Here is a 16,409-nt window from a genome sequence, read left to right as displayed (position 1 = left end):
CTCGGAGCCCTGATGTCCCCTGTGCCCTCTTCCTTAAGCTATATTTCTAGACGTGAAATTGCTAGGTCAAAGAATATGCACTTTTTTTTTTTTTTTTTTTTTTTTTTTGAGACAGAGTCTCACTCTGTTGCCCAGGCTAGAGTGAGTGCCGTGGCATTAGCTTAGCTCACAGCAACCTCAAACTCCTGAGCTCAAGCGATCCTCCTGTCTCAGCCTCCCGAGTAGCTGGGACTACAGGCATGTGCCACCATGCCCGGCTAATTTTTTCTATATATATTTTTAGCTGTCCATATAATTTCTTTCTATTTTTAGTAGAGATGGGGTCTCACTCTTGCTCAGGCTGATCTCGAACTCCTGAGCTCAAACGATCCGCCCACCTCGGCCTCCCAGAGTGCTAGGATTACAGGCGTGAGCCACCGCGCCCGGCCGAATATGCACATTTTTAAAGAATTTTTATTTAAAATGCTCGTTTGAAAAACTGGCACCATTTACATTTCACCATCTTTATAATTTTTAAAAATGTGAGTTTGAAAATGGAACTATAATTTTTTAATTTGCATTTCTTTGATTCCAAGTTATTATGTATAGCTGGAGCTGAGGGGAGGGAAGTGCTATGAGAGTGTGGTTGGGGGTAAGGTTGAAAAGGGCTTTCCTGGCCAACTAAAGAATTTGGACACTTGAAGATGATGTGATCTGGAAAGGCTGAAGATTTCCACCCCCACTTTGTTCTCTGATTTTAAAAAGATGTGTTCATAGTGGACTTTTGAACAAGGCAGAATTGGAAGTCTTTTTCCCCTCCAATCCATCTTAAAATGTATATCTATCTGATCATAGGAAGACCTAGCTTGTAGATTGCTTTCCTATTTCTTTCTACTTTTTTGCCTTTACTATATTGCCTCTGATGAACCTTTGCAATTCATTTCAAGCTTTACTAGGGCCTTGACCCTATTGAGCATTCTTCTCTGTGGCACTAAATCCTGCAGATAGCACCACCTTGCATTGTGTTTGTTGATATCCCCTGTGCACTTACCTCTACTTCTATACCCTACTCTAAATTCCTTGAAGGTAGAAGCTATATGTTAATGATCTTTTATTACAGAGTCTATTGCCTAGAACATATAAAGTATGAAAAAATGTTTAGTGAATGAGGACAAATTAACTTGAAAGTAAATAAATACCAAAGTGTGAATATACTATACTTATGTAAAGTAAAATGTTAAAACTGGAAGGATATACATTGTATTGAGGTAATGGTTTTCATGCAATTTTGTCTAATTTTCAGTATATTCTTGTTATGCTTTAATACATTTTAAAAGAATACTTTTAAAAACATTAAGTTGGTCATTGAAATCTATATATTCCTTCAATTTAAAGTACTCCCCTACTTGCTATAAAAATCTTTAAACTGGTCAGGCGCAGTGGCTCATGCCTGTAATCCTAGCACTCTGGGTGGCCGAGGCGAGTGGATTGCTTGAGGTCAGGAGTTCGAGACCAGCCTGAGCAAGAGCGAGACCCCTGTCTCTACTAAAAATAGAAAGAAATTATCTTGCCAACTAAAAATATATATAGAAAAAATTAGCCGGGCATGGTGGCGCATGCCTGTAGTCCCAGCTATTCGGGAGGCTGAGGCAGTAGGATCGCTTAAGCCCAGGAGTTTGAGGTTGCTGTGAGCTAGGCTGACTGACACCATGACACTCACTCTAGCCTGGGCAATAGAGCGAGACTCTGTCTCAAAAAAAAAAAAAAAAAAAAAAAATCTTTAAACTATAACCTGAATCAAAGCCACTTTGCCCTCAGTGGTACTCTAGGTCATTTACTCCTTTATCCTAGGGATCCTCAATAGTGTCATTTGCTAAAATTTGTTCCAAAAAATGGAGACATTGGTACTGAGCTGAGGAACAGTTCCATAATTAAATAAGTTTGAGAAATTCTGTGTATTATATTCTTCACACACACCAGAGATTCTCAGTGCTATTAGTATAGCATATTAAAACTAAGAGAAATGGTTCAGTAAAGAATCTCCTATAATTTTGTTTCCCCGTCTACCTGAGTAAGAAACCTTTTGTTTCTCCCCTTTTCACACCTGTTAACATCAAATGGAATCAGTGTTCCACAGAACACAGTGTGGGCAACTGCTCTATTCATGCTAGAATTCTTCAGAAGAAAGGGGAAGCTCCTCCCTATAAACCTATACTTGTTCTTTTAAAAATATCATTAGAACATCATTAGAAATAATAGATTCTTTTTGGAAATGGAGTTTCAAGTTGAAATTAAACCTTTATAGATTCAAATTTTTGCACAAATTGTATTTTTCAAGGAAAAAAAACTATTATAAGATTTTCCATAATCCTAGGAAACCAAGATTCTCTTATTTTTTTATTTTGTAGGTTGTAAATGTCTTCCACAAGGAAACCTGGATTTTAATCCTGACTCCAAATGAAGCACCTGATTCGTTTGAGTTATGGACTCTCTTGACCTTAATTTCATCATCTATAAAATAAGAAACTGACACTAGATGATTTCTGAGTTCTAAGGGTACCTTCCAGTTCTAAAATGTATTAAGTTTGTTTATAAAAAAGAACATATTTTGCATACTATTCTTTTCATGCATATATACTCAGAAAAACAAGACTCAAATGATAAACACATAAAGGAATAATGGGATTTCAGATAATTTTTTAACTCATGCTTTCCCATACTTTTCCTAATTCTCTGCATTGTGCAGGTACTACTTTTGTAATTAGAAAAATATAAATGTTACTAATTATAACCTGACATGACTCTACACCTAGAAGCGTAGTGGTTCTCTGTTCTGGATACACATGGGAATCAACTTGAGACCCTTTAAAAATACTGATGCCTGGTGCTACACCTCCAGAAATTCTGATTTCCTTTATTAGAGTGGGGCCTGCCCATCAGTATGCTCACCTCTCCAGGTGATTCTGCTATGCAGCCAGGATTGAGAACAGCTGACCTAAAGCACTTTGTTGCTCTAAAATACCAAAGTTTGAATTTACACAAAGTAATTTAAGAAAACAATCAGATTTTGAAAGCTTCCTTGAATGCCTCCCACTAAGCTAAACCTGAATTGGAAAATGATGGGAATACTGAAATTGTAGAGTAAATATTAAACTCCCCTTATTTTGTGCCTTTGAGCAAATATGATTTTAATTAAGGAAAGTATAAAAAGGCAAACCAAGATTTCATACATAACTCATATAAATTGCCTTGCTTGACTTTTATAATTTATGCCACCTGTACAGTTTCTGTGTTTGTTTTTGTATTTTACCTTCCACCTCTTTCTAGGAGCCAAGGAAGCTATTTCATTCTTCTCTGGGCCAGTTGCATTTGGATTGAAACCTGAACAAGGAAATTTCCTATTCAAACAAGCAGATTTGCAAGAACGTATCCCTCTGGGGGGATGGGGAAAGCTTTTACAGATATGTCTTAAGTTTTTGGTTTATACCATTTCACAATGTCTCTGTAATAATTGAGTGGCTATCCTTCCTGGTTCAGCCAGTTTGCCCAGTGTTCTCTAAAAGCTCTTGAGATTCTTTACAGCTTCAGTAAAATGGGCTTCCATTAGAAATCTCAGTTACTTGTATTTTCACTCTACTATCATTATTACCTTCTGAAAAAGTACAACTTAAACTGGTTTATCCATGACACATTTTATTTTGTGTCAGTAGTGGGGTCTTAACAAGAAGAAACTTTTTTTTCAATTTGACTAGTTGCATTTCAAACCCCTTTAGTGAAAAGAAAACTTCTTTTTGTAAGATCCCCCCTTGCTAGTTACTGTTAGGTTACTGCATCATTTCTGTGCAGATTAGTTTTTTTTTCAATTTCTGGTTCATGGCTGCAGTGTCATGAAATGCCCATCAGTGGTGACATAAACTAGTAGTATAGTGCTGGCAGGAGATGTTAGTAATACCATTCTTCCTTAGCAATTACCTTTTCTTCATTGCAGGAGGACTGTTGTGCAATTCACTTTTTAACAAGTTCCCATTATAGCAGCTTCCCTCTAACACTTGCTTAGGAAGCTGGGATGGTTGCCATCCCCACAGATCCCATTAAAGGATAAGAATGACAACCATAGCATGAGTCATAATGATACATTAATGGCCTAACAGGTCTCTCCAAGCTTGGTTACTCTGGATTCATTCTGGTGATTAATTTTAGCTATCTCAAAAGTGGGCTGTACTGTCTCCACATCCAACTGACCAATCCAGGTTCTTTGGGCTAATTTTTAAAAGCCTCAATCAGTTCATTTATAAAACATTGTTTTATAATGGGAGTCTTTTGAAGGAGGATTGTTATGGACTGAATGTTTGTGTATGCCCAAAACTCATGTATTGAAACTCTAAATCCCCAGTGTGATGGTATTCAGAGGTAGAGCTTTTGGGAAGTACTTAGGATGAGGTGAGGTAATGAGGGTGGATCCTTCTTGATAGCATTAGTGCCCTTATAAGAAGAGACACCAAAGAGCTCTCTGCCACATCCCCACCCCAATCCCCAGCCCTGCTGTGTGAGAACACAGTGAGAAAGCTGTCGTCTGCAAACCAGAAAGAGAGCCCTAAGCAGGGAACCAAACCAGCCAACCACTTTGATCTTGAATTTCCCCACCTCTGGAACTGTGAGGAAATAAATTTATGTTGTTTAAGCCACCCAGTATTTTGCTATGGCAGACCAAGCAGAATAATATGAAGATGAAATGGGATTCAGAAGAGTTGAAGGAAAACAATAGGTACTTTCTAGTACTTGAAAGACAAAGTCCAGCTGGGCGTGGTGGCTCACGCCTGTAATCCTAGCACTCTGGGAGGCCGAGGCGGGTGGATTGTTTGAGCTCAGGAGTTTGAAACCAGCCTGAGCAAGAGCGAGACCCCGTCTCTGCTAAAAAAAATAGAAAGAAAATTAGCTGGACAACTAAAAAATATATAGAAAAATTTAGCCGGGCATGGTGGCACATACCTGTAGTCCCAGGTACTCGGGAGGCTGAGGCAGTAGGATCGCTTGAGCCCGGGAGTTTGAGGTTGCTGTGAGCTAGGCTGATGCCATGGCACTCTGGCCCGTGCAACAGAGTGAGACTCTGTCTCAAAAAAAAAAAAGAAAGACAAAGTCATCCCTTAAAACATACACATGTATGTAGGTGTGTTTAATTTCTCATTATGTAAACACAAATATATAAACACTGTCCACTGACTTGCTTTTTTCACTTAATCTATCTTGGGTGTCTTCCATGTCTGTCACACAGATCTACTTCATTCTTTTTCAAGGTTGCAGAGTTTACATGGCGTCAGTGTATGATAATTTAATCAGTCTCCAACTGATAGACGTTCAAATTGTTCCCATTTTTCACTATTACAAAAAATGTTGCTGTGAATGTCCTTGGGTACTTGTTGACACAGTTCTATAGGAGAATCAAACAATTAGGATTGCTTACCACAGAGTTTATACAGCTAAAAGTTGATAGGTTCAAATAGGCCCTCTAAAATGTACCAATGTACACTTCTAAGGATTTGTGGATTAAATTATTTCTAGAGTCTTATGGTGGGTTGAATAGAACCCCCCGCCCCGCACCACCCCCCAATTGATGTCCACCCAGAGCCTCAGAATCTGACCTTATTTGCAAATAGGGTCTTTGCAGATGTATTGGATAAGATGAGGTCATACTGGATTATGGTTGAGTCCTAAATACATCCTTATAAGATTCAGATGGATCTCATAAGACCTTCTCTTATAAGAAGAGAGGTTATATAGACACACAGGGAGGAAGGCCATGTGACAATGGAGGCAGAGGTTAGAGTGATGCAGCTATAAACCAAGGAAGCTAGGAAGAGGCAAGGAAGGATTATTCCCTGGAGAATTCAGGGACTCCAGTCTTGGTAATCTTTCCAATATTCCCATTTCTTGAGGCTAGGGACCTGCTTTCCTCTTTCAAATCACCTTCTCAAGGACATTGTCCTGTTTCTGATGATTGTTATCCTGCTAACTGCTGGCCCATTTCATTTCCTCCCTTCCTGCCTGCTCACCCTGAACTCCCTCCACTCTGCCTGTTTGTTATGCAGCCCAGTTGAATTGAACAGTCCCCCCGACCTCATCCCACCCCTCGCCAGCAATTGCATAATTAGACTTGTTTTGTGTATGATTGTACCTATCAGATGCCCTGTTCTGATTACCAGACCATCAGCACTACAGTGAGTTTGTCCCTTAGCATTGGCGCGTGCACACACACACACACACACACACACGCACCACCAGCTAGTCTAATTCCAGGACTTTTCCTTTTCCAAGGCAGCAGTCAACCATATTGTGTTCTTTGGTATCTGGACAAATCACTGAACAAGTAAATTAGGGGTTGGGGGTGTTTTGCAGAAAGAGACATAATCACTGCACTAGGCACTGTTGTAAGTGTTCGATGTTATACCATTTCCCAACATTCCCTGAGGGGACAGTATTATTATCCTCATTGTGCAATTAAGGCAAAAATGGTGTAGAAAGAGCGCAAAGGCAGTGATCTAGGTTTACAATAGAGATAAGACTTGTACAAAGTTACTCTAACATGCAGCCCCCTACCACCTTCCACTTGGTGATAGTGAATCCTAATTGTGGGAAATGTAGTTGGGGGAGGAGGGAGATTGTCTCTTGAGATTCAGACTTGAAAGTCTATAAATATCAAATATTGTCATAAATGTGTTTGGCTCACCTGCTTCTCAGCTGTAGAGTTGTAAATGTGAGCTATCAGAAACAAACTGTCTTAACAACAGGATCCTCTACCACTCAATACCTCCCTACCACTCCCACCCTCCACCCCCCCAAAAAACCCAAACAAAATTGCTACTCCTGCCACCAAGCAGGGCATCCATACTGTAGCGGTGTTTGAAACAATCATGAATCCTGTAAACCAGGAGCAAGATGTGCTCATTTCCACTGCTGCTGCCTTATCTGAACTGTTTCCTACTGCTGTTATTTCCTTCCACAGCACAGGAAGGTGGGGAAGGGAGGATGTCAATACTTAGGGAATGTGTGAGCTCTTGCTGTCTTTTAAGTCCCTTTAAGCATTGTCCTCTATCAGGCCCAGCATCCCTCTGAATCGATGAGAATGACACACAGTGCAGTAAATGCTGTGGCTCCCTGAAGCCCCAGACTGAACTACAGCACTGCTATAGCTAAGGTTCCTGCCATCAGTCCCCCCCTTCCCTCCCTCTCCCTAGCCATCCTGCATCCTGGTGACAGATCCATCGTTCTAAAGTACTGACTTAACTCAGTCATTCCCCTGCTCAGCAGTCTTTGCTTTCTCCTCGCTGCCTCCAAACACCCTTGCTTGATAATTCCAGGTCTTCACAACCTGTCAGATGCCTATATACCTTTTCAGTCTGCACTCCTGCTAATCTCCCAAGCTCTTCACTCCACTCAAATCAGGATAGACAGGAGTCCTGGAACTTCATTTTCACTTCCCCCTCTCTGGGACACCCCACCTGTCAAAATCCTCTCCGGCTTGTCAGGCCAAGCTCCACCCTTCCTCGCCTGCTCTGCCACCAAGAAGTGTACATAGGACTTTGCATGAGTGGGTGTTTATGGATCTGGGTTACTCTACGCACTGTCCATGAATGATTCTGTATGTCTAAGAGAGGGGGTTGTGAGGCAGGAAGGCTAACTCAGCTGCCTGTTCACGCAGAAGGAGGGAATTCAATGGCCACAGGAGTAGACTCCCTGGGAGACTACCCACAGTGAAGGCTAACAGTAAACCACCTTTTTGTACACGGGCACTGGTATAGGAATTTTTTTTTTAATGTGAGGGCTGTACTTTTTATTAAAAAACCAAACTTGCCAGGCACAGTGAGTGGCTCACACCTGTAATCCTAGCACTTCGGGAGGCTGAGGCAGGAGGATCACTTGAGCCCAGGAATTTGAGGTTGCAGTGAGCTATGATGATGCATGCCACTGCACTCTAGCCCTGGCAATAGAGTGAGACCCTATCTTAAAAAAAAAACAAAAAAAAACTTTATTGAGCCCCAAGGGGAAAAAATTCAACTTTATTGATAGGAAAAGTATCAGTGAAGAAATTGACCTGCATTTTTTAATCACTAAAATGATGATTTGTATATATTCAACAGTAGCAATACAAAGGCAGTTTTATTTTTATGTTAAATTATAAGATCTGGGGGCCTGGGCTGCTCGTCACTGATATGAACTTTATAACCTGGGCTTGGAGATGAACCTGCCTGAGACCTTGTGCCCTAACAAGCTCCAGAAATGAGAACATTGAGGTTTTCCTCTGGCCTTCAGGCACCCAGAGGCCTTGTTTTATCTGAGATTCTTCTATGTCAACACAGCAGATTCCTTGAGTCCCAGGACTTGGTTACTTGTCTTACCCTATCATCCAGCCTCGCTTGAAGGTAGAGAATGTCTTACAATACTCTTTTCACCATCTTCTTCTGGTGAGGGACCAGCACAATGCCTTTTATATAGTGGGTCATCAAAAAATTCCTTTTTATGATGATGAAGAAATAAATGGCTTGAGAGAAAGTGACTTTACCCATGTGTGCTGAATTTTTATTTTCTTTAAAACAATCCACCTACTTCGTGGAAGTCATACTCAGGGAATGGTCTTCATTGCACATCCTTGGAACCCAGAGCTCCAGCTTCCTTTACTCACTTACCCAGCAGGACTCTCAACAGTTCTACCTGTTAGCAGGTGTGGCCCCATACAGAGGCATGTACTTGCTTGTGCTTGGTACAATCTGAGAAGTTCTCATGGGCATTACTTATGCAAAACAGCCTAAAAATATTTCCCCACTGCCCTAAAGTGGTGCTTCAATTTTCATCATTACTTAATTTTTTGGATTAAGTAAGATTTTGTTACTAGAGAGGAAAAATACATTAAGTTTTAATCACCTAATGACATCTTAGCTCTGATTAGTTTATCTAACAGGCTGTGACTTCTACAGCATGTAGGATACGCCTTTGATCGTTGCACTCACTGCGGCGTATTAGAGTGATCTCTTTTCCTGTTTGTCCAAGCCATTGTGAGCTATGTCAGGCTATTTCCAGCACTTGACACAATGTTTACCTGGCACATAATGAAGAAATTTTGTTGAGCCAAACTCAAGCAGCCTCTTAGGCAAGCCCTGTAGAGCTCTGAAAGGAGGGCTTTAAAAAGCAAGCCAAGGGATGTAGAATCTTGTGGTGAGGAAGTGTTCCATCAAATGCACCAGTTGATTGGCTTCTGCAAGGAGTGAGAGGACCACCAAACACAAACTTGCTCCTGTCACAATTTGTTTAACCTTGACCAGTGGCTTTTTTGAATATGGGTAGACTCTGGCTCCACTAAAATAAAGAGAATTGCTCTCAGTAATTAAAAATACATCAGCGCAAGACTAACCGTCACCTCAAACTCTAATTTAGTGTTCCCCATCCCAAAGAGACTGAACCTGCTTCCTGAGGGCAGGTTCTGCATCATGTACATTTCTTGTGTCCTTGAGAGTCTAGCACAAAGTTTGGTACATAAGAGGAATTAAAAAATAATAGCTAACAATTATGCAGTGCTTACCCCATGCCAGACACTCCTCTGAGCACCTTATATGTTTTAATTCATTTAATCCTCACAACAACACTAAGAGGCAGATGCTATTGTTACTACCCCCATTTTTCAGATGGGAAAAGCAAAGCACAGGAGTTTATGTGACTTGCCCAAGCTCACATAATTACAGAGTCCACGCTTTTAAATACTATGCCTTGGTGTATTTAAATGGACGTGAATGAATAAATCTCTCCACGAACCATATTTTTATAGCAAATTATTTGCACCTCCTGGTACAATTCTTAGGCACGGGCTGCCCCACTAGACCATCCTTAGTGCAGCGTCATCTCTTGACTTTTAGCCGCCGTCAGTTCTGGCCGCAGTATTTCTTGACGCGCCTTAGCAAGGCTACCGTGCGTGCCTCTACCTCTGGCCACCAGGGGGCACTGTAAGCCACACGTCCTATTCTCCCTCCGAGCGCTCGCGACACGAGAGGGGCGGAGCGAGCGCTGGGCGGAGCCGCGAGGCGACCACAGCGGTAGCTATCCCGGCGGGCCGCGCGCGCGGCCGCGTTTGAATGGCCCTGAGTGGGGCCCGGCCTGGGAGCCGAGGGACACTCTAGGCTGCCGGCGCGGTTCGTCAGCGCCAGCGTTGGGCTGAGGCGCCGCGGTACCATGAGGCGCCGGTAAGTGACGGCCGAGCCGGTCCGAGCCCCGGGCCTGCCGCTGTCCTCCCCTGCCCTCCCCTGCCAGGGCTTCACCAGCCCGGCCTGGCCGCGCCCTGGGCCCACCTGCAGGCCCCGCGGCGGCTTCCGCTCGGTCGGGCCGGCGGCGGGGCTGCCGGGGTCGCGGGGCTGGGTGGCAAGGCCGGGTGGAGCCCCCGGGTCTCCGCGGAGTTCTTCCGCCGGCTGCGGAAAGGAGGGTCGGGCAGCGGCGCTGGAGGCCTCCCGATGGATGGGTTGGAGGGGCCTTGGGCGGGAGAGGCGTGGACAGAACCTGCTGTCACTTACTTATCTGCGGGTGGAGCCGACATCTGCACTGGGGAAGGGGAAGGACAGAACTCTGTGAGGCGAGCTGTTTGGAGTACAGGTTTTCCCGAGAGCCGCCTGGGCCTGACTGTGGCATTTCCTTATTTTCTGACGCGTCCTTGGTTCCCTGACAGATGAGCTTTTGTTTCGCTGGACAAAAACTTGACATAACTGCATAAGAATTGCTGATTGCAACTTTAAAAAACTTCATTGTATTTTCTGAGAAGTTGTTCTGTAACAGTACCTAGGCTTTTACTGCTCTCTTATTGGCATAAATATGGAGATAACAAAGAGTTGATTTGTTTTCTTTTGGCTTATAGAGTTCCTTGAAAACAGAGGTATCTATGTCAGTTTCTTTGCAGATTAAAAAAAAAAAATGTAAGAGAAATTAGTTCTGTAATAATCACCAGTTCAGAACTTGCAAGAATTCTGAGAAACTGATCCACATAATAGCTTAAACTTGTGTAAAATAGTTAACCCGTTTTTTTCTTTGAAACCAGCTTCAGACGTGAATTAGTACTTTACCCACTGAGGCTTTTACTTGGCTAATAACTAACATTAGCTAATAATAATATTAGCCATTGTAAAAATAATGATGGCCAAGTTTTATTTTGTGCATTCTATGTGCTAGGCACTGTATTAAGAGCTTTGCTTTGGGACAGATATTATTATCCATTTTGACAGTGAGGAAACTGAGTCACAGGGAAGTTAAGTACTGTAACTTTACCAAACAAGGTTACACAGCTAGTATCAATGAAACCCAAGCAGGCTGGCTCCATGCTTTTAACTATGCTACTCTACTGCCTCCTTTATATGTGGCTCCTTAGTTTACAAAGTGCTTTCATTTCACTTACTTCAACTTTGGAGATATATGTGTTAATGTGCCTTGTGTTCACATATGTTCATTCACACACCATTCATTCAAATTCTTTGCTCGTATTGACTATACCTAAGTTTTGTGCCTGAGCAAAAAAAAATCCATTAACTATAAGATAAATGGAGTTTATAAGGTCCCTGTGTGTATGTATGTATTTATTTATTTATTTTTGAGACAAGGTTTCTGTGGCCTAGGCTAGAGTATGGTGGTGTGTGGTCATGGCTCACTGCAACCTCAAATTCCAGGGCTGGGCTCAAGTGATCCTCAATCCTCGTGCCTCTGCCTTCCAAGTAACTAGGACTACAGCCCCATGCCACCATGCCCTGCTGATTTTTCTTTTCTTTTTTTGAGACGGAGTCTCACTCTGTCTCCCAGGCTAGAGTGCAGTGGTGTCATCATAGTTTACTGCAACCTCAAACTCCTGGGCTCAAGTGATTCTCCTGCCTCAGCCTCCCAAGTAGCTGGGACTACAGGCGCGCACCACCATGCCTGGTTTATTTTTTATTTTCCATTTCCTATTTTCTTGCTCAGGTTCGTCTTGAACTCCTGACCTCAACCTCCTGCCTCAGCCTCCCAGAGTGCTAGGATTACAGGCGTGAGCCACTGAGCCCGGCCATGATTTTTGCATTTTTTTTTTGTAGAGACAGGGTCTTGCTGTCTTGCTCAGGCTAATCTCCAACTCCTGGCCTCAAGTGATCCTTCTGCCTCCACTTCCCAAAGTGCTGAGATCACAGGCATGAGCCACTGCACCAGGCCATAATTTATATTTTTATTTTTATTTTATTTATTTATTTATTTTTTTTTGAGACAGAGTCTCGCTTTGTTGCCCGGGTTAGAGCAAGTGCCGTGGCGTCAGCCTAGCTCACAGCAACCTCAGACTCCTCGGCTTAAGCGATCCTCCTGCCTCAGCCTCCCAAGTAGCTGGGACTACAGGCATGCGCCACCATGCCCGGCTAATTTTTTCTATATAGATTTTTAATTGGCCATATAATTTCTTTCTATTTTTAGTAGAGACAGGGTCTCGCTCTTGCTGAGGCTGGTCTCGAACTCCTGACCTCGAGCGATCCACCCGCCTCAGCCTCCCAGAGTGCTAGGATTATAGGCGTGAGCCACCACACCTGGCCCATAACTTATATTTTTAATTCCTTTGTATCATTTCCTGAAAGTGTTAGTGTCAGCAACCTATGTATTACTTTAAAATAAACCATCATACATTAATGTTTTCATTCTTTTTTTTTTGAAACAGAGTCTTTCTCTGTCACCCTGGCTAGAGAGTGCCATGGCGTCAGCCTAGCTCACAGCAACCTCAGACTCCTGGGCTCAAGCAATCCTCCTGCCTCAGCCTCCCAAGTAGCTGGGACTACAGGCATGTGCCACCATGCCCGGCTAATGTTTTCTATATGTATTTTTAGCTGTCCATATAATTTCTTTCTATTTTTAGTAGAGACGGGGGGTCTCGCTCTTGCTCAGGCTGGTCTCGAACTCCTGAGCTCAAACAATCCGCCCGCCTCGGCCTCCCAGAGGGCTAGGATTACAGGTGTGAGCCACCGCGCCCGGGCTAATGTTTTCATTCTTAAAACTTACTGAGTGGTTACTCTGTATTTTAAGCTTCATGACAAGAAATAAAGTTCAAAAACAAAATCACTTCATAAGAAATTGGCAGTTTACACTTACTTATTGCAGAGCTTTTGAATTTTGTTCATCAGTTATCAAACTTTTGATTGTCTCTAAGCCCAGCGTAGTTGGAGATCCAATGGGCTATATAAAAGAAATATGTCTGAGCCACCAACTTTAGAAAGGTTAATCTAGTTTGGGATATGAGATGAACAACAACAAAAAATATATATGATACTCTTCATTAGTACAGTGGATGAATGTTGAACTGAACTGAGTAAAGCTTCTGCAAAGAACCAACAACTGAAGGATTTATGTAGGCATTGAATAGAAGGGTGGGTAGGGAATGTTAGTGAGGGAACTGTGTTCAAAGACTTGGAATTGGGAATAAATGATTTTTCTAAAGGAATAGTAAGTCTGGTCTATTTAGAAAGTTCCTGTTGAGAAAAATAAGATTATGTGGGGCAAGACTGTGAGGAGTGTTGTATAAGAGACATATGTCAGAGGGGTTTAGATTTGTTGTATATGTATATGAGCAGAGAGCAAGATATGATTTTGGAAGTTTAAAAACTTTTATGTCAATGCTTTTCAACTGGAGCAATCTTGCCCCCCAGGGAACATTTGGCAATGTCATACTGTGGGGGAGGGGTGAAACATCCTACTATAGGACGGCCCCTTCATAAGAAATAGTTACTGCAAATGTCAGTGGTGCTGAGGTTCAGAAACCCCGTTTTAAGTTGATTGTTTATGTGGCCAGCCTCTGCTTGCATGTTCTATAGATACATATGAATGATGAATTTTAGGAGCATGAGTACAAGCGATATTAAAATTGGGGAGAGGCTGGCTCAGATACCTCAGGGAGGCTGTTGTTGGAGTCCTCCGGGAGGGGAGAGGCCATGGGAGATAGATGGGAGCAAGGAGAATGCACAAGTAATGATAAATGAGACAATTACTTAAGTAACTTTTCTTCTAAATTTGAAAATAATAACATGTTCATCGTAGGAAATTGAGGAATGTAGAGAAAGTGTGTGGGGGGGGGGGCAGAAATCACTTGTAAAACCCCCAAGCAGAACAACTGTTAATATTTTAATGTGATTTCTCGCAAGTCCTTTTTTATGCTGACAACCATTTTCCTTTTTATAAAACTGGAATTATACAGTTTTCTCCTTGTGAATTTTTTTCCCCTTGAATCAGCACATCATATGTATTTTCCATTCTTTGAAAAATCTTTTTAATGGTTGTAGCGTTTGCTTTTTGTATGTGTTCTTTTGAAATTGGGAATTTTGCTTTGTATTCAAAAGAGACATTTTGAAAGAAGAAATATTAGAACATGATGATTAACTATAGAGAACAATGTAAAAGTCTACGATATCTCTAAGGTTTTATACCTAGAAAGCTAAAAGAATGGTGGAACCACTAAAATAAGTTGGGATTCTCATAATTTTCTTCTTAGGTATGTAAACTGCCATTCACAGAGACACATAATGAGATTTTAATGAAGACCTTTGACGTCTGTCAATTTATATTCTTCCTAAAACTCGTAAAATTAATCTTTTTTTTTTTTTTTTTTACTTTATTTTTTGCACTAAGCTTATTTTTTAGTTATTTCTTAGCAAGGCTTTTCTCTTTCCCCTCTTTTGGAAAGATTTTTAAAAATATGTTTTTCTGTTAAAATACTAAATAAGGGCTTAAGTTTGTTGATCATAAATCTTCATTTTGAAAGATTAAAGGGCTAGTTTTGGTCTTTTAAGTATGTAGATCGCTAAGGTTTTCATTTTGAAAGATTAAAGGGCTAGTTTTGGTCTTTTAAGTATGTAGATCGCTAAGGTTTTACAAGCAAGAAGTGAGTATAACTTCTTTTTCAGGGGAGTAGGAACTATCTTTAAAAATGCTTGTCCAGTGCTCGCTTCGGCAGCACATATACTAAAATTGGAACAATACAGAGAAGATTAGCATGGCCCCTGCGCAAGGATGACACGCAAATTCGTGAAGCGTTCCATATTTTTAAGGTGCTGACTCGGGAAAGGGGGGGTGGGGAAAAAAATATGAAACTGTTGTTTTTAACTTGCATTGTTCACTTAATAATTTATCATGAATATTTCCCATATTATTTCATATCATTGTACAAGAAATAATGTATACATTATGAGGACATACTGTATCTAACAAGATATACTGTTAGACTCTTTGATTCTGTAAAATTAAATTGTTATTAATGATAAAAAAAAAAATCTTGCAAAAAAAAAAAAAACTTTTCATGAAAATAAAAAAAAAAAAAAAAAAAAATGCTTGTCCAGTAACAGGATGCATGGTAACATCACACCAGTCAATATTACATTGATGTTTTACCAATCATTATACTTGTTGATCTATATCAGTTAATTTGGTGCTTTCTGGAAAATGTATTTAGGAAAGTAAATTTAAAAAAACCAAAACACTAAACTTAATACAAATGGTACTTTTACTAGGATATACATTTTTCAAATTGGATAGGATATAATTTGACTTTTCTTTGCCAGGTTCAAATGCTATGCTTACTATATCTTGCTCATTTCCAAGTATTTCTTTACTAACAGCTTATATCCATTAATTTTGGAGACATTTGGATTAAATGTACCATCCTTGTTCTTGTGGCATGGTGAAAGTGGAAATAGGAGAAAGGGTATTCTGAAAGGATGAAAGGTCCCCCTATTTGACTTCCCTGTAACCACCTCTCTCTCCTTCAGCTTTACACATTGCCTGCACTTCTTTTTGCCTTGAACGAGTCACCCAGAAGCCTACTACTTATGTATGAGTCATGAGATGCTCTTTCTAGCATGTTCTCTTCTCACTAGTATAATCTTTTTTTTTTTTTTTTTTTTTTTTTTGAGACAGAGTCTCACTATTGCCCGGGCTAGAGTGAGTGCCATGGTGTCAGCCTAGCTCACAGCGACCTCAAACTCCTGGGCTTAAGTGATCCTTCTGCCTCAGCCTCCTGAGTAGCTGGGACTACAGGCATGCGCCACCATGCCCGGCTAATTTTTTTTACATATATTTTTAGCTGTCCATATAATTTCTTTCTATTTTTAGTAGAGACGGGGTCTCGCTCTTGCTCAGGCTGGTCTCAAACACCTGACCTCTAGCGGTCCTCCCACCTCGGCCTCCCAGAGTGCCAGGATTACAGGCGTGAGCCACCGCGCCCGGCCTCATTGGTATAATCTTAAGACACACATCTTGGTGTTATGGTGGGAAAGGCACTATTAACTGGAAGTCACAGCTCTAAGCCTGGCTCTCCTATTATTAATAATTGACTGTTCTTAGGCAAGTCACTTAATCTCATCTGTAAATTGAAATTATCTCCAGGATCATTTCCAACTCTGAGAATCTGTGAA

General features: G+C 41.3%; 1 protein-coding gene and 1 non-coding gene across 2 annotated transcripts in view; both read left to right on the top strand.

The window, feature by feature from the left end:
• The first annotated feature begins 10,060 nt into the window (after positions 1–10,060).
• The window catches only part of KATNBL1 (katanin regulatory subunit B1 like 1), a 39,849-nt gene continuing 33,500 nt past the window's right edge, over positions 10,061–16,409 (top strand). The window contains exon 1 of the mRNA XM_069462151.1: positions 10,061–10,205. The gene's annotated coding sequence lies outside the window, so the exon portion shown is untranslated. The remainder of the gene's footprint in view (positions 10,206–16,409) is intronic.
• LOC138380986 (U6 spliceosomal RNA) lies at positions 14,938–15,044 on the top strand. Its single transcript, XR_011232944.1, has one exon. It is a non-coding gene; the product is annotated as a U6 spliceosomal RNA (small nuclear RNA).

The sequence above is a fragment of the Eulemur rufifrons genome, chromosome 2 (genome assembly GCF_041146395.1).
Source record: "Eulemur rufifrons isolate Redbay chromosome 2, OSU_ERuf_1, whole genome shotgun sequence".
NCBI lineage: Eukaryota > Metazoa > Chordata > Mammalia > Primates > Lemuridae > Eulemur > Eulemur rufifrons.
The sequence above is the reverse complement of the archived record's forward strand: the minus strand, read 5'-3'. Positions and strand labels throughout refer to the sequence as shown.